Source organism: Etheostoma cragini, chromosome 8 (assembly GCF_013103735.1).
Source record: "Etheostoma cragini isolate CJK2018 chromosome 8, CSU_Ecrag_1.0, whole genome shotgun sequence".
NCBI lineage: Eukaryota > Metazoa > Chordata > Actinopteri > Perciformes > Percidae > Etheostoma > Etheostoma cragini.
The window spans coordinates 23,350,924-23,372,217 of NC_048414.1; the positions used below are offsets into that span (position 1 = coordinate 23,350,924).

Genomic DNA, 21,294 nt, shown 5'->3' on the forward strand with positions numbered 1-21,294 from the left:
GGACATTTCCACATGCAACCTAGATAGGCTGATGATTTTGCTGACAAGAAGATTAACCCTGCTGTGGTCCGCTGGTCAAATTTGATGCCTTTAACAATGTCTATATTTGAAATATGGGTTTCATGTTAACCAAATTACCACAAAAAATACAATTTATTACTTTCATTCCTGACTAAACTCATCTGTACGTTCCTTTGATCTTAATTATTAGTAAAAAAGAATCACAATTCCTCCTTTTTTAACTCAAATATTAGGTATAATTTTATATAAATTACGGTTATTGACCATGGATTCCAAAAGGTAGCGGAAAACTAGTTCAGTTGAAGTAATAATAATAGTGATAACAAAGTAATAATTCAATCTACACAACTCTATAAAGAACGAAATATCTCTCCATTCTAGTTCTCCCGTTACAAACCTTGTCTCCATCTTTTCCAGGAGAAGACAGGTAAGGTGGTGTTAGTGAAAACTAAAAGAAAAGTCTGAAAAAGGGACAAAAATGTCAAAGACAAAGACAATCTACACAAAGTAATTTAAAATAATTAAAGAGAGAATATTCCAGTTTAATGACAGTTCCACTTTTATTGAAAGTTTAAGGTGACAGTCAGTTGTTTGAGCTGACAAAACAATTAAATATATGAAGTTAACAAATAGTTATCTGTATACACAACCTGTATAAATTACCTGTAAATACATTTTTTGTAAATTAGCATTTTAGTCTGGCTATCACCAGACCAAGCCAAGCTCAATAGATTTGAGAATGAACATTGGTCTGGGGAGTCTGCTCTGCATTTTCTCTGCATAAGAGGCGTGACCCTGACTCGCTGCATTGTTCAAATGACTGAGATTTTCAACTCGGCTCTAATCCCTAACAGCTGTTTGCTGTCAGCGCAGCTGCCACATTTCTCCCAATCACACACACTAGTATTCAGTTTATTTAATCAAAATAGCAATTCCATACTGTAAAAGTACTGTAAAAGTACAAGTAATCTGTTGTTGTGTCTATTTACTTGAAATAAGATCCCCTCGCAGATTTACAAGTATTTAGCATTTTGTTGTTTTTTAGTGACAAAATGGATAGACACAGTTTGTGATAGAATATTGTAGAAACACCTGATTGCTCGCTCAATGTGTATGCGGACATTAGCAATGCACCTTGTGCGAGTGACCTGCTCATTTGTCATCTTGCCTTTCTTACGTGTAAAGGCTGGCAAACTATTAACAGGGCATTTGTCATAATCTCCATAACTTTAGAAACTGATTGGCGTTGCTACCAATGATTGGCTTATTATGGTAATAATGCAGCCATAACAGCAAATAAAAAAAAAAGTAGGCTCTTTCATCAGAGGGACAGCTAAGCCAATCAGGGCAAACGGGCAGTTGCCCAGGCAATACTAGCCCGTACCAGGTCTGTTATGCATGTTGTGTTTGGAAAACTGTCCATTAAAACCTGCGGCAAAGTGGCCTTTATTGTTTCACAAAGCAGACATTCAATGAGATCCTAGGTGTGAGAGGCAGTCACATCTATCCAAAACTTCAGTGTTTTACTGACTTGACCAGGTGACATTTTGATGTGTTTTGCTAAATTCGCTATAATAAAGTTCAGTCCAAGCTTCTAAGCATGGCGTGTGTTGGTTGCTATTTTAGGTTTGTAGACTTTTTTAAGCCTTTTAAGATACAAGGATGGTAAAAGTACAAGGCAACGCGATTATAAAATATTAAATTTTAATTTGAACAGAAATACCATAGGTCAGTTTTATTTGCAACCTTTTTATCTGAGTCTCCCCTTAGGGTGCAGGTAGCTTTATGCTCAATGCCTGTTCACAAATTGATTTGAACTTTCTTAAAGTTAAAGTTATAGTAGTACATTTTGCAGTAGAACTTGACTTTATACTTATCTTACTTACTTAGTACTGGCTAATATAGCTGATAAGATAGCCTGCAATAGTATAACAAAAGACTGGTCATGATGTGATTGGTCAAACTTTTCATGAAAACGTCAGTTGAAGAGAGACTAAAGCCACTTTCCAACCAAGTAGTTAAAGGAACATAGTTATAGGAATAGTCCACTTCTTAACAGTTCTACTAAATCTAATGTATATAGCCTATGTCATAATTTAAACAAGTCTCACAAGGAGAAACGGGTATCTCTCTCTCCCCCGACTCAGTGTGTGTGTGTGTGCGCGCGCGTGTATGTCGAGTTTAACTCAGAAAAGTCAGTTAACCACAGGTTCCCGTTAATCTTATGATGGACGTGTTGTGATATTTAGCCAAACGATCCGTCAATGGCAAAATAAAAGCCTCTTATTTACGAGAGCGTTCTGAGAGACTTACAGCTTACAGCGGGGTCTCTGAGCATGTGATCTAGCGGCCCGGTAGGCGCTAGCTGGCTGTTGCGTCACTTTATGGAGCTTCTCAATTCCGAAAACTTTTAAGCAAATTGTCAATTTGGCAACAATTTTTGCAATACTGCCTATATTAGAAATCTAAACAGTTAATTTCTTGCCTAAAACAGTGAATTTAGGGTTGAATAAGATGGCAAAATAAATAAAAAATGTCCCATTGTTGGGTCTGTACCAGAAACCCAAATCTCGTTGACCTAAGTTCCCATGCGGAACAAGAAGGAGTAGGAGTTGAAAGAATTACAGGAACTGCGGTCACAGGAATTTAAAACTTCCCAAATTGGTCCAGTTGGAACACCAGTAAAAAAAGGTTCTAGGAATGTTATGTTCTAGAAACTGTCCTCTGGTTGAAAAGTGGCTGATGTAACTTTACAGTGTAAAGCATTTACCACTGGGGACACAAATGATTACTATAGCACACCTTATAGCATAGTTTCATCAAATCAGCAAAGTGACCCTATCTGTTTAAAATTTGCTAACATTAACTAACAGCAATTCGTCACAGTAAGCTACTCATAACCATGGATGTATAACAAAACCTGGATACAGTGTTCGAGACGATCTGTTAATTCCCATGACAGTTGGTCAGAGGTGCATAAAGCCAAATAAGTTTAACTTTATCGTATAAATTAAAAAATGTACCCAGATGATTGCCGCTTAAAACAGTATTGTAACACAACAACGATTTAACTGGGATTTTTTTTTTCATGAATATCAAACACAATATTTAAAAAATGGTTAAATTTTATATATATATATATATATATATATATATATTTTTTTTTTTTTTTACATAAAAAGCCTAAGCATCATGGCAAAAGTAAGTAACTACATCAAAGCTATTTTCTTTTTTTTGACATATGTACAAGACATACACGTCTGAGTATGGCAGTGATATTCTGCAGTTTTATTTCAGAAAGCAGCAAGCTCCACTGAGCTTGAGTGTTAGAAATGTTCAGGAAAATGTAACTTGTTTGGAGGCTTCCCCACTACTTGATCAGAAAACGCTATTGAGAAGTAGTTTAACTTGTAACTGCTGCCCAACAAAACACAATACAAGTTGGATTTAGCACAGTCGGCGCTGGTTGCTGATGGGGCGGCTGTGGCTCAGTGGTAGAGAGGTTGCCTGCCAATTGGAAGGTTGGTGGTTTGATCCCCGTTTCTGCAGTCATTGTCGAAGTCCTTGGGCAAGACACTGAACCCCGAGTTGCCCCCGATGCTGCGCATCGGAGTGTGAATGTGTGTAAATGTTTATCTCACGAGCAGGTGGCACTGTTGTACGGCAGCCCCGGCCACAGTGTATGAATGTGTGTGAATGGTGAATGTTTCCTGTAGATGTAAAAGTGCTTTGAGCAGTTGTTAATACTAGAAAAGCGCTATATAAATACAGCACATTTACATGTAGGCTACTTATTAATTTGCCAGAACGTTTCATAATGATTCAGCCAGTTTGCATAAAATCCCACCAGTTTTAGCTTGTACTCTGGACCAGCAAAACCGGAAATCGGCCCAACTTTACTCCTTAAGAGGTCCAAACTGTTTCTTGAGAATTATTTCAGATTTATTACACAATTTGAAACATACTTTAAGCCATACTTGTAACTGAGGCTCTTCATACAGCCATGTCTGTGATGCTGTGGTAATGATGTCATTGTGGTGTATGTACAAAGTGTGTGTGTGTGTGTGTGTGTGTGTGTGTGTGTGTGTGTGTGTGTGTGTGTGCGTGCGTGTGTGTGTGTGTGTGTGTGTGTGTGTGTGTGTGAAAGACAGAGGAATAAGTTGAGATAGAGTGGTGTTTTGTTTATGTGTCTGTTTATACGTATAAAAAGGTAGAAAGGAAAGCTAGAGTGTGTGTACAGTTTGTCTATTTTTGCCAGTGAAAATCTCAGTCTGAGTGTTGTGAGTGCCAGAGTTTTCTTCTACAACTCAAAATAAATGTTTGCTGGCTTGTGCTTGTGCTGGAGTGCATGTGTCAATTAAGGTCTCAGTTCGTGCTCGTTGCAGCAGCCCAGGATGTCTCTCTTGTTCTGTTAATGCTAGACTGGCTGACCTACCAAGTGCCCCAGAGATTTCACATGACTGTGTCAGCCAGTCACGGGGGACCCTGGGGCAGAGCAGCACAGATGAGGCGCAATGCTGCATGTGTATGTGTCTTAATTATTGCACTGCTACATACTTATTGCCTTACTGATTTTTCACCTACTTGTGTGTGTGTCTTTGTTGTTTTCCATTTACAGAAGCGCTCAGGTCAGGCTCTGTAAAGTGTGGGTGCTTACGCAATCATCAAAATGAATTCTATGTGAAAGTCCAATCAATGTTGATGGTAAATGTAGTCAACTGAAGCAATACATTCCTCAGTGCGTGCTCTATTGACAGAAAAAGATTAGTTATCCTGCTTGCGGAGTCGTACTGGCAGTGCCTACATGTAACAGGATGCAATCCGCACAATTTACGGATGCCTAGCCAAAACATAGGATCTGGAATGTACTTGGACTAAAATTCGGCATTGGAGCAGCCTTTTATGAGAGCATGTGAAAAGTGCATGTAGAATTTTTTTGGAAGTAATTTTAATAGTAATAATAATACTACATAATGTAATACAGATGTAAAACTATAAAACACTAAAACAGCCCTTGTGGTATAAAGAGAATGTGATGTTGCTTAAGATCTTAAATTTAGGATGTTTTGCACACCTGCCACCTCTACTCACTGTAGAGCTACCTCTGCATTAAAATGAAGTAGCATGCAAGACATCAGTACCTTATACAATTACCAATAACTATCCATTAAAAAGTAACAGAGATGTTTAATTTAGCAGACCAATTACATTAAAGGCAATAGTGGATCTTTTCTAAATTTTTGTTTTATATAATTTCAAATATAATCATACAAAGTTTTCCATATGTTTTTTTTCTATTTATAAAGAACAAGGAAGAATAATTCTCTGATACAACATAGTATTTTGGAGACAAACTTACTACAATTTATTGTAATCATTGTAGAACAAGGAATTAAATGTGAGATCAGCCTTCTGAATACTGTTATTTCTTTGTGACCTGTATCAGCCTTTAGGAGAAGCAGGGACAGAACAAATGTAGCCCAATAGGTTGATGTTCCTCTTGTGTTACCTGTCAGAAAGCCATCTCCTACACAGTCAGTGATCAATGTCTTATCTCTCCTATAGTGAGCCAACCACTGCTGATAAATGTACTGCACCATGATAGTGGGTCCCTTCAGCTAGGTACAGGTTTCTGAACAATATAATGTGTCTAATAGGCAGCAGAGCAAAATGTTTAAGTCTTCCATGTAGCCAAACATGAGTAGGTAGCCAGGCATCTTAAAGTGTTCATATTATGCTCATTTTCAGGTTCATAATACTTTTTAGACGTTGAATCAGAATAGGTTTATGTAGTTTAATTGAGCTCAGAAAAAAACATATATTTGTTGTACTGCACATTGCTGCAGCTCCACTATTCACCCTGTGTCGCGAGCTATCTGTTTTAGCTACACAGTGAGGCATCTCACTTCTGGATCATTTTTGTTGTGAGTCACACATGCACAGTAAGTCCTGCTTGCTTCTCAGTTGCAGAGCATAAGGGACTGCCATGCGGGCAGCAGGCAAGCATATCAACGTGTGTTACAAAGTGATGAGCGTTCATCACAGAAGTAAAGGCTGGACTACAATTAAGCTGTTTGGAGCAGTTGGTGAACAGTGTTTTCTCTGGAAGATGGTTAGTCCCTTTTGGGTTGGACTTTGGGCTTTTTCACTTTGTAAACATTTAACATGCACAAAAAAGATATGTAACACAATAAAGTAAAGGGAAAAGCCAAAAAGCATAATATGAGCACTTTAAATAATGCCAGATGCCTGATAAGAAGCAAAGCAGCACAGGAGACGTCTGCCAGGCAGCTGGATACCAGCCAAGCAATAATAGATATCCCAACAGACTATCCTGTTAGTTTGTTTCCTGTTAGACACCTGGCAGTTTCAAGCAGTCTACAAGGCAATGTTATTATTACTTGACTGCCAACTTCCTGACATTTTTGTAATGCAATGTAAGGCTAATTTTCCACTAGATGTTTGACACATGTATTAATTTTGACAACCAATTCTACAGTTACCTTGAATACACCTAAATCATATTCAAAGAGGTTTGTATTTTGACTAGCTTCTCTTGGTGTGCATTTATGTGTTAATAGCATGTTGGGTTTCCCATTTCCCTTTGCTCTTTAAATCTTTCGGATGAACCTTTTGTAATATAATTTCCTAATATTCTTATACTTACAGGTGTGTGTGATTGTTAGTATATACAAGGATGTGATAAGTTGTGTTAAAAAAACAAACAAAGGCTAAATTCAAATAGATTTTTAAGGTGGTTTATTGATGTCTTTGGTGCAACAATATGCCATGCAGTATGAAAGATGATGAGGACATTACGAGCTTATGCATGTGCCACAACATACAGAGGCGGTGGGATGCGTGTTTTTACGTGTAACTTGTTTATAGTGTTAGTAATTGATACTGCCAAATTCACTGTATGGCCTTGTGGTCTAGATGACCGCAGTGACCATAGCAATTTACAATCTCTTTTGTATAATTTACCCATACAAAAAACATTCAGTTACTTCAGATGCCTGACTTTTTTTTTTACGTTTTCTTTTGCATGTTAAGTCCTTTATGGCGTTCAGGGTTTGTCGCTGCAAGCACAGAGTCAAATGGATTTTCCAGGGTTAGACCTACCTCAAAAAATGTGTTTTAACACAAGATGTGATAAATATGCTCAATACATCATACAGTTCTGTGTTTTTCTGTAATGTTAGATATGCATTACATTTGAACTGTATGTCTACTATGTGTTACTTTGAACTTTTGAGCCCATTAATACAATTTACCATGATTCAATGTGTAGATGCATAGATCCATATGTTGTGTTTTGTTTTTAAATCTTACTGTTAATGTTAATGCATTTTTTACTTTATTTTTTAATTCTGAATCTCAGGGGCAATCAAAAAAAACATGTTTGGATTCAAGTGTGATTATGGCCTGCTATATAGCACATGGAGGGCTAGATATCTTGATGTAGTTCACTTAATAGTGCCTGCTGAGCCCACTTGTTTCTCACATCAAACAGAAGGCGTACAGATTAAGCTCTAAATATAATCTACATCTTATTTGATTTGATTTCATCACCACTGACCCATCCTAATAACATATGTCTTCTATAGCCACAATATAACATTATTGTATTTTAATAAACAGTTCTTTTTAATTCAAAAGATTTTGTTTCTGTTGTGTTACTTGGCCAACTAATCCTTGTTAATTTTATTATGACAGATTAATAAACAATTTATGGATCCATTTATCTTTGAATGGTTGCCACTGTGTGTTAAGCCCTTATATGCGTTTTCATCCTGCCATTAAAATAATGTCCAATGCTGCCTCTTATGATAAGCTGTGTAAATGCAGGACTGTAATATGACTATAGGTTGAGTTTTTTTTCTTTTTTTTATTGAAGGAATTACAGAATACAGGTTACCTCAAACCTTCAGTTTTTCTTTTTTAGTAAACAGGAACAAGATTACCCTCACCGACCCTTTTTTCCTTGTCTCTTTGTGCTTGCTCTTGGTGGGAATTTTAGGGTTTCTGTAAATAACATCACAGAGGACGGTCTAGACCTGCCCTTTTATGAAAAGCGCTGTGAGATAACTGTTGTTGTGATTTGGCACTATATAAATAAAATTTAATTGAATTCCCATACCCCTCTTGGCAGCTAGTGTGTTCACACAACCAAAAAAACTAAATAATAATATAATAAAATAAAATAAATAAAATAAAATGAAATGTTATTAATGTACATTCTCACAGCTATGCATCAAAATTACCTACGTTTTTCCCTCCTTTCCTTCCTTTAAAAAAAGTAAACAGACATAGAAAAAATTAAAAGGAAGAAGGAGTAAAATAAAAGATAAAAAGGTGTCTCATACTTCAGGCAGTACTTTAAGATTCCCAAAATGTCACAATGGGTTGCTATTTTGAGTAAAATGTATGGACTGACCCTTTCAACATGAATTTGACTTTTTCTAGTTTAAGAAAAAATAAAACATCCCTTAACCATCCCGCCACTGCTGTTGGAGTAGCGGATGTCCATACCAATAAGATCCTACATAGGTTGAGTTTTATCTCATTTCTATGAACCTTTGCAGGGGATTGTGATAAAAAAAAGTCTTTGTTTATCAGCAGATATTTGGTCCATAGTATTTTATTATTTTTTATTTGTTTAAATTTGTCAATATTTATTAAGTTACATTAATTAATTCGTGCTCTGTTCACTTGCAAAGTTGGCAGCATTAATTCGTATTGTTTGTTTTGATAGCATTATCACACCCTATTACTGCTCCTTGTTGTTACAGCTGTATTTCAGTCAATACACAACGTACAGGACAGACGTCACATAAGCACAGAACACTCTGGTTCCTTCTTTATCCATGGTAATGGTTACCCCGGTGACAGCATCCCTGTAGTTGCTGTGGAGACCTAGCAGCAAAAGCAGCCCTGTTGTCAAGCTGAATGGAGCAGATACTCTTACCTTAAAATTATGTTTAGTCTGTGAATTGTTTTTTTCATGTTATGATTGGTCTTGAGGTTGAAATCCTATATTCAAAGCAACTTTAGTACATTTCTTTAATGAATGCGGGAATAAACTAGGAGTTATAAGACTATTTTTCTCTCTTCCTCTTTGATTTTGAGGACATTAGGACATAGAGATATATATATATATATATATATATATATATATATATATATATATATATATATATATATATATATATATATATATAAATAAGCCTTGTTACATTGACTGTTACAAGTGTCTGCAACTGAAAACTGAACATGAATGGTTTAAAAAGCTCTGATTCCTATTGGGTTTACTATTAAAAAAAAATGGCTGAAGCCAGAGAGGCAAAAGATGAGCAAATATGCATCACTTTTTATGTCCTTCTGGCAATCTCTAGTAAGGTATCAGAACAAACTCCATGACAGAGAGCTTGACACAGCAATTATTTTATGTTTGGGACTGAATTGACTCAAACACCCAGAATGTTCGACTTAAAGAGCTGTGAAAAATTGCATTTCAGCTTGACATTTTGTGACTTTTTGTGTTCCCCCACCCCCATACCAGTCCAAAGAACAAACACACGCACGCACACACACACACACACACACACACACACACACACACACACACACAAACACACACAGTGTCATTTCTGATTAAAAATAAAGCCAAAATGGTAAAGACAGGAAAGTCGAGATGAGCCAGACTTTTCAACATTAAAACCCCACACAGTGTAGGTTAACAGGATTACAGGGATGACCTAGTTTTTTTTTACCATAAAAAGCCCTAGAAATGTATCAGGGAACTCAGGACAAGTTAGTTTTTTGGGTAGTTCTGGGTGTGCCTAGTCTACTCCTGGTTGCCTGGCAAAAGTAAACAGAAATTCTCTGTTGCTGCCTTCAAGCATGTCCCCTCTGTTTACTTTGTGGATAGGCCCATAGATATACATGTGAATGATGAAATATTAAATATTATGACTAAACATACTTTCATAATTGCAAGTTTAAAGCGTGAATATTCCATCTATCAAAAGACCGCTGTTCTTCGTACCTTTTCAAATCGAAGAAAGTTACTGAAGATTGCGGCTGTTTATGTGATGTGGAGAAGAAGACAGCGCCATTGTCATTCTGCATGGGTGCACGATACCCTCCAGGCCCGTTTTGAACTAGGCACATTTCACCATCTTGTGCAGGAGTCAAGGATGAGAGGTTCATTTGTGGACGTTTGACATGGTGATGCTTTTGTATCGATACTAGCATGTTATTGCCTAGTATCTGCAAGAAGTCTCACAAGTCATTACATAGGTAATGTTAAGTCATAAAAACAATCTATTTGGATTTAGAAGTATTATTTCTCGATAGGGGTAACAAAATGTATAAGCTAATATGAGATATATAAGATTTTTAACTCAAGCAACCAACGTACATGTGTCACGCTGCCCTCCCGCTGCCTTCACTCTGATTGGCAGTTTCTTTGTCACATTGCTTTGTTGCATTGCTCAGCATTTGCATTAAATAGACTTCTTATCTATTTTGGCCCTGTCTTGCTTGTTTTCTCACTGTCTCTTGTAGCTAATGTGACTCAGGGTAATACAGGAAAAATATGATCTCTTTTTTTAGTTCCTGTTAGTACACGCACTGCAGCATTCCGGATCAGGTGGAGAGTCTTAAAGGAACACGCCACCGCTTATAATGGTCTCCCCTAGCTGTAGATAGGTGGGCCAACGCATTTCTTGTATCAGTGCGTGCATTGTTTTAGTCCGGTACAATACCAGCAGCGCCGCCGCTAGTTAGCTCAGCTTAGTGAATGGAATCCTATGTTGCTGGTAAGCATATTGTGAGTAAAACTGAGCCAACAAAAAAACAACAACCTATTTTCTTCTTGTGGCCCGCATAATCACAATAAGTATAAATAGCAATTTAGATTAAGGCTAAATCTCATTTCTCTGTCTTACCCCTTCCCCTTAGTTTTGCGTGTTCACGCAATAGTAAGGGCTGTCCCAACGCTTGCTTACCAAGGGACATCCATAGACTTTGCGCAGAAGGCAACAATGGCTGCCAGATTGACCTGAGAGACCCAAAAATGTAAGTATTTTTGGCTTAAATAACTGATTTAAAAATTACAACAGTCTTGTTTTTTGGTCTATGCAGTCCTGTGCATATATACTTGCAACCATGTTCTTAATTGAAACTTTTTTTAAATCGCTAGCTTGCTATGCTAACAGCTAAACGCTAAAAGCTAACGGCTAACGTTAATGTTACATTGCTGATTTGCAGTCCAACAGTCCCGCATTTCTCTGCCTTGAATGGACTCCATGCATGTCTACAGTTTTAACCATTAGCTGAGAATTTCATTTGATAGTGCACAACACTACTTGCTTTGTAGACATCAATACATGCTTTATACCGTCCTGTATCACACAGGGGGAACAGGAGGACAACCGACAGCTGATCCACTTTTGGGCTGAAAACGAGCATCTATCCATCAATCTCCATCCGCTTAACCGGTATCGGGTCGCGGGAGCAGCAGCCCCAGTAGGGGAACCCAAACTTCCCTTTCCCGAGCCACATCAACCAGCTCCGAGTGGGGGATCCCGAGGCGTTCCCAGGCCAGGTTGGAGATATAATCTCTCCACCTAGTCCTGGGTCTTCACCGAGGCCTCCTCCCATCTGGACGTGCCTGGAACACCTCCCTAGGGAGGCGTCCAAGAGGCATCCTTACCAGATGCCCGAACCACCTCAACTGGCTCCTTTCGATGCGAAGTAGCAGCGGCTCTACTCTAAGCTCCTCTCGGATGACTGAGATTCTCACCCTTTCTCTAAGGGAGACGCTGCCACCCTCTTGAGGAAACCCATTTTGGCCGCTTGTACCCAGGATCTCGTTCTTTTCGGTCATGAGCCTTCATGACCATAGGTGAGGGTAGGAACGAAAATTGTCCGGTAGATCGAAAGCTTTGCCTTCTGGCTGAAAACAAGCAGAAGTTTCTTAAATCATGTGTTCATGTTGAAGCCATTCATCATTGGCTGGGGGACTTCCTTTGAAACACTGAGCTCCTGTCTCCTCTATCTTTCCATTTTGTGTGCATCCATGTCCCAGAAATGCTTGTTACTAACGTAGCTCTGGGGAGTCATTCACCAGAGTCCTCATGTTCTTTTTTGCCCAGCATGTTTCCTTGGATCAAGGAGGCTCCAAAATCATGGTGGCAGCTGTCACCATGGTCCCGCTACACGTTCTGCGATGCCCTGGTACATCCTGCGACGCTCTGCTGTGCCCTGCTATGCCGTGAACTACTACAAACAACTACTACAAACTACTATTTTTTGAGACTGTTATTGCCACTCTTCATTCTAACCCCAACCGGTCGTCAGACACCGCCTACCAAGAGCCCGGGTCTGTCCGAGGTTTCTGCCTAAAAGGACGTTTTTCCTCGCCACTGTCGCACTGTTGCTTGCTCTGGAGGAACTACTAGAACTGTTGGGTCCTTGTAAATTATGGAGTGTGTTCTAGACCTACTCAATCTGTAAAGTGTCTCGAGATAACTCTTTTTAGGAATTGATACTATAAATAAAATTGAATTGAATTATTGCATTGGTACTGTATTATTGTAATCATTTGTAATTAATTCCTGTTCATGCACTTGAATATTGTTGTTGGTTATGATACGGGATACTGATCAAAGAAATGTGAATGGCCAACAGGCATCAGACTGACCTAGAATATCAGAATAGCTGTAGTTGTTTGGCTGTGGTCTTGTGTGTCTTTTTTCGTTTTACACATTTGAGTGCGTTTTTATGTGTGTGACATGTAAGTTATGGTTCTAATAGTTGATAATGGTTCTGTATTATAATATATTTTATGTAATGTTTTTGTCTGTTATGTTTAAATTATTGGGCAATAAAGACAGATTTTTGTTGACAAAAAAAGTTTTTCTGAACATCGATGACATTCAAAACAGTGATAACTGAAAAAGATGTACAACACACCATTTAGTGTGTATACACATGTGTATTGCAAACAGACCTAAGTACTACAGAAATAAAAACATCTGCCTCTGCACTATAAATTATATAAATACATATGACACTGTTGTCAAAACCCACGCAATCGACATAGACACACTTGCATCTTGGAAATTTTTGATCAATACTGTATGGTGATGTAACTAATGGCAGTTTTCCACTGTGTGATATCTACTTGACTCGCCTTGACTCTAATCGCCTTTTTTGGTTTTCCATTACAAAAAAAAGTCCCTGGGACCCGCTACCAGGTACTTTTTTTAGTACTACCTCAGTCGAGGTTCCAAGCGAGCTGAGGCGATACCAAAAGGTGACGTGGAAACCAGCAGACCACTTGTTGGTCGGGTCACTGCGTTTTTAGCAAAAAAGAGTGTGGAGTGTGTGTCCGGAACAAACGCAACATTTAAAAAAACAAATTTAGCCAGACACCAACAGGTTATCTACTCTCTGCACTATTCTCACTTTTTAACTGTTCAATATTAAGGGCTATTAGGGGCTTTTGCATGTCGTTTCCAATATTGCACACCGTTACTTTAAAAAACAAGACAACATATCAAAGAAAAGTTTTTATTTAGCTTTTCAAGTAGCGTATCAAACCCTCCAGTATATCCCGGTCTTCTTCCTCTGCACCCTGTGACAGTGTCACCACCGGCTCTGCTGTACCAGATGCATCCCAGTCTTTGTCATAAGCCTCTCCATTACTCTCATAAAGATCATACGAAGCCCAGCAGGTCAGAACCAGAGATTTCACCGGTTGTATATCGAACGCCCACCAGACGGTCTGCGGTGGCGATTTTGCAAAACTTGAATGCTCTGAAACAGTCCACAGCAGACATGTTGTGGTGTGTAATCATGGTTGCTAAAGTTCATATACTTTATATAGCGTATAGTAAATACTGACCGGGGCCCCTAACACATGCAAATGTTAGCTAACGTTACCAGGAAACTTAACTTACCTTTTTGTGTCGGCTAACAATAGTCATGTCGATGTCTGAACTCCACTGACAGCTTCTTTTGAAATGAAACATTTATTCTGGCTGTGGCAAGTAGCCGACATGCTGATGTGAGTTGCGTTGAAAATTACATCCTCACGCGAAGCTATGGTGACCAGCAACGCTGAGGCGCTACTCAATCTGCAATGGAAAACGGACACAGAATGCGTCAAGTTGAGTAGAGACAAGGCAAGTCGCGGCGAGTTGAGCTGCTACCAGCAGTGGAAAAACGCCTTAAGTGGTTAAGTAAGGGGCCTATTCACGTAGTACCGACACATTAATTGCATTGTGTGTCTGTTAAGAGGCACAAAGGCAAAATAATCTCCATCTTGCAAATGTATCTGTCTCTGCAGTCATCTCAGCAACAAGAAATAACACTCACAGCTTTTTTCCTGTGAAGAAATGTTTCACAGTGTTGGTGAATTTTTAAAGCGCCCATATTATGCTCATTTTCAGGTTCATAATTGTGTTTATAAGTTGTACCAGAATAGGTTTACAAGGGGTCATTTTCAAAAAACAACATATTTTTGTTATCCTGCACATTGCTGCAGATCACATAGCTACAAAGTGAGACATCTCACTTGTTTTAACTAAAGAGTGAGACATATCACTTCTATACTATCTTTGTAGGGAGTCGCACATGCACAGTAGCTAGGTAAGAGCACATCAGCTAGAAAACTCTTTCTCCAACTATTGTGCCGATTAGCTGGGAGACTTCTTTTAAACGAGGGACACTTGGAATACCTGCAGAACAGGGACATGGCAGTGATTATTTTGGAGATTAGTTTAGTTTGTGTTGTAGCAGTGTTTTGCCATTGAGCAAGAGCAAGCATGCTAGCGCTAGCATGTGCTATTGTTAGCCACCTCATCTCAGTTAGAGACCTAGAAAGCGGTGCAAATTTTTTAACAGCTCACACGGAGACTGAGGGCAGAGGACATTCAGAAACCTGTATTTCACTCCAAACAGCATGGACAGTATTTTTTCCATGTTTGTATGCATGTGGAAGCACCAGAGACACCAAATAACACGCCAAATCCCAGAGAAAGTGATTTTTCCATAATATGTGCACTTTAAAAAAACTAAACAAAAATGTAATTAGCAATGCATCATATTAATGTGTTACAGCAAAAAGGAATACAGTACTGTAATTGTGTTACTTTTGTAACACTTTACTCCCAACACTGATGACGTTACAATTGGTTACACCTTGCCTAATAATCCATCCTGACTATCACTGACTGCTCTTTTCACAACAGATGGATACTCTGGATCACTTCAGTGCTGTCAAAGCACCAGTCCTGGTCACAGTAATATGTTGGCAAAAACTCCCAAATGCCTGACTGAAGCCTAACCACCCCACTAAAAACAGTTTACAAAAAAAAACTATGTATTCTTTGGAGTATAGACAAGACTTTGATTAATGATTCTCCTCGCATTATCATCCATTGATCTATTAACCTGACCATCCATTGGACAATCCATCCAAATGGTTTCCTGTTCTTGCCTCCAAACAGACAGATGGATGCCCTGAATAGTTCCAGGGAATGGAACTATTTCCCAAGCCAATAGGACATGTCCATCCTGTTGGACAAAACCTGATGGCTTGTGACCATCTTTATTCTAACTGAGTCTCGTACCACATCAAGTTTATTAGCGCCTTGACTTGTTACCAGAACTCTCACTCTAACCACAAGGACAGTCATTTAAACACATTGGTACTAATAAAAAAATCCCATTTCCTTATCATCCAAAAAATCGCTCTCTTCCGGACAGACCTTCCGCACGTTACTCGACAGTAAGACCTTTATTTGCCTAGCCTTTTAGAAATGACCTCAACTTAAAGCTCACCACCAATAATTGTAATTGAATACATTGGCAAGAATACACTGGTAAGAGGAAATTACATTTCCCCCTGAATCCAGCTAATTTATATAGCTTATATTACTGTATTGTGTGAACAGTTACCTTCATTTAATATTGTATTTGGCGTTTTCTTTTCCTGAGTGCGAATGTTCCACCCAAACAAGTTCCTTTCCAAGACCATTTTGCAGAGCCACAGCCGCTGCAACTGGAGCTTTGCACCCCGCCAAGACAATTGTGATAGATTTTAAACAGTGCAAACAACCCAGAGAATTTTTTTTTCTCCTATCTTGGAATGTATGTGTGAAGGAGCATGACCTTACTCTACAACGCTGTGGAGATAGGCCTGTCAATGAAAGAAAATGCTCACATAGACGTTTGTCATGTTCTGTCACTCTCCTTATTACCTAACCCAATACAAAAACACAAACAATGCACCATGTCTGAAATAAACACTGATTTTGCTGTATGTGTGTCAATCAATGTGGTTTATGCACACCGTTGGCTAAACTGATTTTCTGAAAGTTTGACAATTTCGCTCCCCTTAAATCATTTAATATGATGCCACCAATCTGTATACCTTGTATAAAACTCTTTTGCAGATGGTTTCAGCATTGTTAGTGGGCCCAGCTTTTGGCACATTGTGTTCTTTTGTTGAAACTACAGTGTCTTCATTATTGGGGATCATATGATACTGCTTTGTACTGTAGTCCTATCCTATAAATTAGACTAGTCTGGTGTTGTTTTATAGAAAAACCTTGCCCAGTACAGCTCAAAGATGACATGTGTTATTTTTCATCTGGCCTTCTTGCTAATTATTACTATAATGAAAAGTTGCCACTAGTTGGCTAGTGGACAGATTAAGCTAACCAGACTCCCCCTCCCCACTTTTCCCTCTGAGTTGCACAGAGCTGAGGACCAGCTGGCTCAGTGCCATTCTCACACTTCCTAACCACCTGTCCTGCTCACAGTTAGGGTGGCAGCATGGATCAACTATGCTTGGCACACAACGCCATTTCCACTATCCAGGACTGAGAGGGGCAAATTTTAACAGTATGTTTTTACAGGCACATCAGAATCAGAATGGGCATTAAGCTTGTAGTGACCTGGCAACGCTTCTTAGGGTTATGGCTAAATGTTCTCACGTGGTAATAAGCAAAACATTTCTGCAAAGAGATAAAGCAGGTTAGTTCTGCTCTGATCTACATTTATCCATCTTTAATCCACCCTTTCTACCAACCATCCATCCAGTCCATATTTTTTCTCAGTGGAGAGTTTTCTATCCTAGCGTTTTGTCAGAGGTATGATGGTAGAGTCACATATGTTGCTCTCAACCAGAGCAGGTGGCTAGCTGTTGGAGGAGAAAACACTGCTAACAGTTATGCATATGGTACAGTCCATCCATTCCACCATCCATCAATCTATCATCCATTCATACGTCATCCCTTCATCTATCAATTCATTATTTCATTACTCCATTCAAACAAATTGATTCCTTATAGCTTTCTCCACTAGTGTTCATTTTCTTAACGAACTACTGACTATTGACTATATAAGAGGGACCATTGTCAACACATATATATTGGTACTGGTGGCATGTACCAGCCATGGCATGTACATGTTACTAATGGCATTTACATGTCATGTACATGCCATACATGTACATTCCATTAGTAACAATAGACCAATCCGTCTACTGTAACCTGAGTTGTCCCTTATGGAAGCCAATCAAGTCGCAGGGTTTACAGAGGAGGAACCTGGCAAAGATTGACAGCTATTCCATCCAATTATAACTAAATGTTATGAAACCGGCCTCCCTGTTTAGCCAATAAGAAGACGAGTTGATTGATACCAAATTTTAACCCTGTGATGGCTCCAGCTGTGTCAAAGCAAAAATAAGGCCTTCTAATGGCATTTCATCATTTCATCAATTTATAATTACTTATTTCTATAAATTTATGCATGTAGTCATTTCAGCTATGTTTTTTTTTTAATTTGAGAAGTTTAGTATTTTGCACTTTTTGGGCCTTTTTTTCTGAAAGGAAATGAGAAAACCGCACAGACATATCTTTAGAAATAAATTCATATAAAAACCATTTTCTGAGTAATTTTCTTCTGGATTTTTTCTGTATTAAGTTGAGACATGTGGCTAGGGTACTATTTTTGTATGTAGCCTATGTAAAATGCTTACAGTAGTGTTTTTTAATCATTTTACAGATGATTTACTTGGACGGAAATAGAAATTCAATGTTCCAACCTCTTTAGCTCTGTGTCAGTAAGGCCTAGAGTAACACTGACACTAGAAACAAAAAATTTAGAGTGTTAATTTACCAATGACCTCAGGATCATCCCAGAGGGCCAAAGTATGTGGGAACTGCATCACTTTTTTGGGGGTAAACATTTAGGCAAGAAAAGCATGTGTTTTCAAGTTTTTTTAAAGAGGTAGGGTAAGGGTTACCAATTACTGGAAAAACTTTAACAATAAATATAAACACTTGGGAAGTACAAAGTACAAATATAAATACTTAAACTGACCAATAATATAAATTTAACTCTTTTATTTTTGCCCCCATTTTTCATGAGCTGAACTCAAAGACTTTTTCTATGTACCCAAAAGGCCTAGTTCTCCTTTGACGGGAAAATCCATCCACCTCACAGGTGTTGCATATCAAGATGCTGATTAGACAGCATGATTATTTCACAGGTGTGCCTTAGGCTGGCCACAATAAAGGGCCACTCTAAAATGTCCAGTTTTACTGTATTGGGGTGGGGGTGGGGGGGCTTCGGGGTTGCTCCAAAAAACAGTCAGTATCTGGTGTGAACACGATTTGACTGACACAGTGCATAAAGTTGATCAGATTGTTGATTTTGGCCTGTGGAACGTTGGTCTACTCCTAGTAGAAGAATTAGAAGTTTTTCCATCAACTGGTTTGAGCAAATATACTAGACAACGTTTTGATCTACGCACGGTTGTAGATTGCAAACCAGCCTGCTAAATCAAAGAGTATAGCAGCTTAGTTCCATGGCTAAATGGATAGAGGTAGGATTGTACAAGTTGGCCATCTGAGCAGAATACAGCGTTGCGGCAGACATTTGGTATCACAAGACAACCGTTTACTGCTGTGTATACGCGGTATGCAGGGCCGCTGTTGAAAAAAATCGTCAATTTACCCAAAATGGCTGAGGCACAGGCAATAGCGCACTGCAACTCCACTTCGCACCTTGTGCCACAGGAGTACGGCACACTTGATGGGACCCATATCCCTATCCTTCCAGCATCCGATGGTTAACGGGACAGTCATGACAGTTACATGTTCGCTTTGTCACAACTTATCAAATTACAAAAAAGGGAAAAACACCTAAAGTGAGCATATATATTTTTGTGTGAATTTGATAAAGTCTTGTTCGAATTTTCATGTTTCCATCAACATTTTCTAATGCGAAACTTCAAAATGATAAAATACGTTGATGGAAACTAGTGACTAGTGTCAAACTCCTTTTAAAATCCAACACATTAAAAAAGATTATAACAATTTATGTATATATATATATATACTACTGGTCAAAAGTTTGGGGTCACTCACAAAATTCCATTGGACTACATTATAGACAGAATCCCAGCTGAGATCAGTTGCCTTGTTTTTTTTAACCAGGACAGCAGTTTCCAGATTACATTATGTGCTTACATAATTGCAAAAGGGTTGTTTAATGTTTTCTTAGTTAGTTTTTTAAAATAATATCAGATTAGTAAACAAAATGAGCATTTGGAACATTGGATGAATGGTTGCTGATAATGGGAAATGTAGATATTGCATTAAAGATCAGCCACCCACCCAGATCAGCTGGTATCCTGTCTATAATGGAGTGAAATGGAAATTTGTAAGTGACCCCAAACTTTTGACCGGTAGTGTATATATATATATATATATTTGTGCTTAAACCTGCTTGAGATTCAGGCAGGTGGCACTGTAAATTTAACAATAGGAGAACCAATTGAAAGCATCAGAATAGTTTACTAAACGGCTGTGGCTGGAAATGGCAAAAGAAGACATCGTGCACATGAAAAACATGCAAAGCAACAAAATAATATTATTCAACTTATAGCCTAGTTTTTTTACACAAAAAATACAATTTAATCATATTCATTTTCCTAGTTAACTGTAATTTTATAACACTATTTTCCCCAGTACTGTTACGGATTACAGTTACCTTTATTTCTACATTTTTTACATGTAACTATTTACTGCCGGATTTCATAAGAATTGTTGTATTGCATAAGTTTTTGTACAATATTGCATGATCCGTTGCCTACTCAGACATCCAGCAGTTATAGAACTACATCATTTATCATTCAGAGTTGTGTTTCTTGTCTACCTGAGAAGTCCCATATTCTGTTTTGATTTCCACCAACTCTGACCAACAATAACAAAGCATGGTATTGTCAGGTAATTGCTATGTGCAGCAGAAGAGGTCCACACAATGTCCATGGTTTTTGAACTGCTGCAGCATATCATATCTTTTTTAAAACATACTGTATATTTTTTAATGGAATGGATTTGAATTAAATGTACTGTATTTCCGATTCTTATACACAAATCAGGGGGTGTGGCTATCTTACACATTCAGAACACAGCTGTGGGCTCTACCCAGCACACAGTCACCTACTCTTGGATATCTAGATCACCAACAGCCGCTGACCTGACGGAACAACACGACCGGCTTCTCGCAGGGCTCTGTACCCAGCACACAGTCACCTATTCTGGGGTAACTAGACAACCAACTACCGCTGACCTTACAGAGCACTGCGAGTTGCTGGTCGGTCTGTAGCCTATCACCCGCCGTTTGACATGGGGACTGCCCATTTGTGCGACGCTCCATTGTTCTGACCTCTTAATAACCTGAAAAATTTCCTTTGGCCCTACAGTTTACTAGTCCGATGTCCCTTTGTTTCGAAAAAATAAATCCTCTGCTCATATAGGCTTTTGAGGATCATCACCCATATCAGCGTCCCCGGGCAGGGACAACCTTACGGGGGTGAACTGTACTCACCCTCCTACCCTGTTACATTCTCCTTTCTCATACTGACTTATGGACGCTGGCACTACCTCACAACATAGATCCTGAAGAAACTGAAATATAAATTGTCAATGGATTTTTTTTCTTTCAGGACATATATATGATATGAGGCCCTATGACAAGAAACTGATTGCTCACTGGTGGTAGTTGATAGTGGGGTCGTAAAATGCTTTAAAGCAGGTGTCCAGAGGATATACTGCAGCTAAGCCCAGAGCTAGTTTTGTAAAGCATCTCTTGCACAGAATCACTGTCTTTTAATTAACGAATTCTCTGCAGAGACTTAGAGAGTGTGGGAAGTGTGGGACATATACATGCACACTTAACACCTTT

General features: G+C 38.6%; 1 protein-coding gene and 1 long non-coding RNA gene across 3 annotated transcripts in view; both read left to right on the plus strand.

Moving 5' to 3' along the window:
- kiaa1549la (KIAA1549-like a) overlaps positions 1–21,294 on the plus strand; it is a 220,819-nt gene that overhangs the window by 15,572 nt on the left and 183,953 nt on the right. The gene's annotated exons all lie outside the window — the stretch shown is intronic.
- On the plus strand, positions 1,352–11,668 carry LOC117948698. Its single transcript, XR_004657534.1, has 3 exons — positions 1,352–1,408; positions 4,367–4,373; positions 11,659–11,668. It is a non-coding gene; the product is annotated as an uncharacterized LOC117948698 (long non-coding RNA).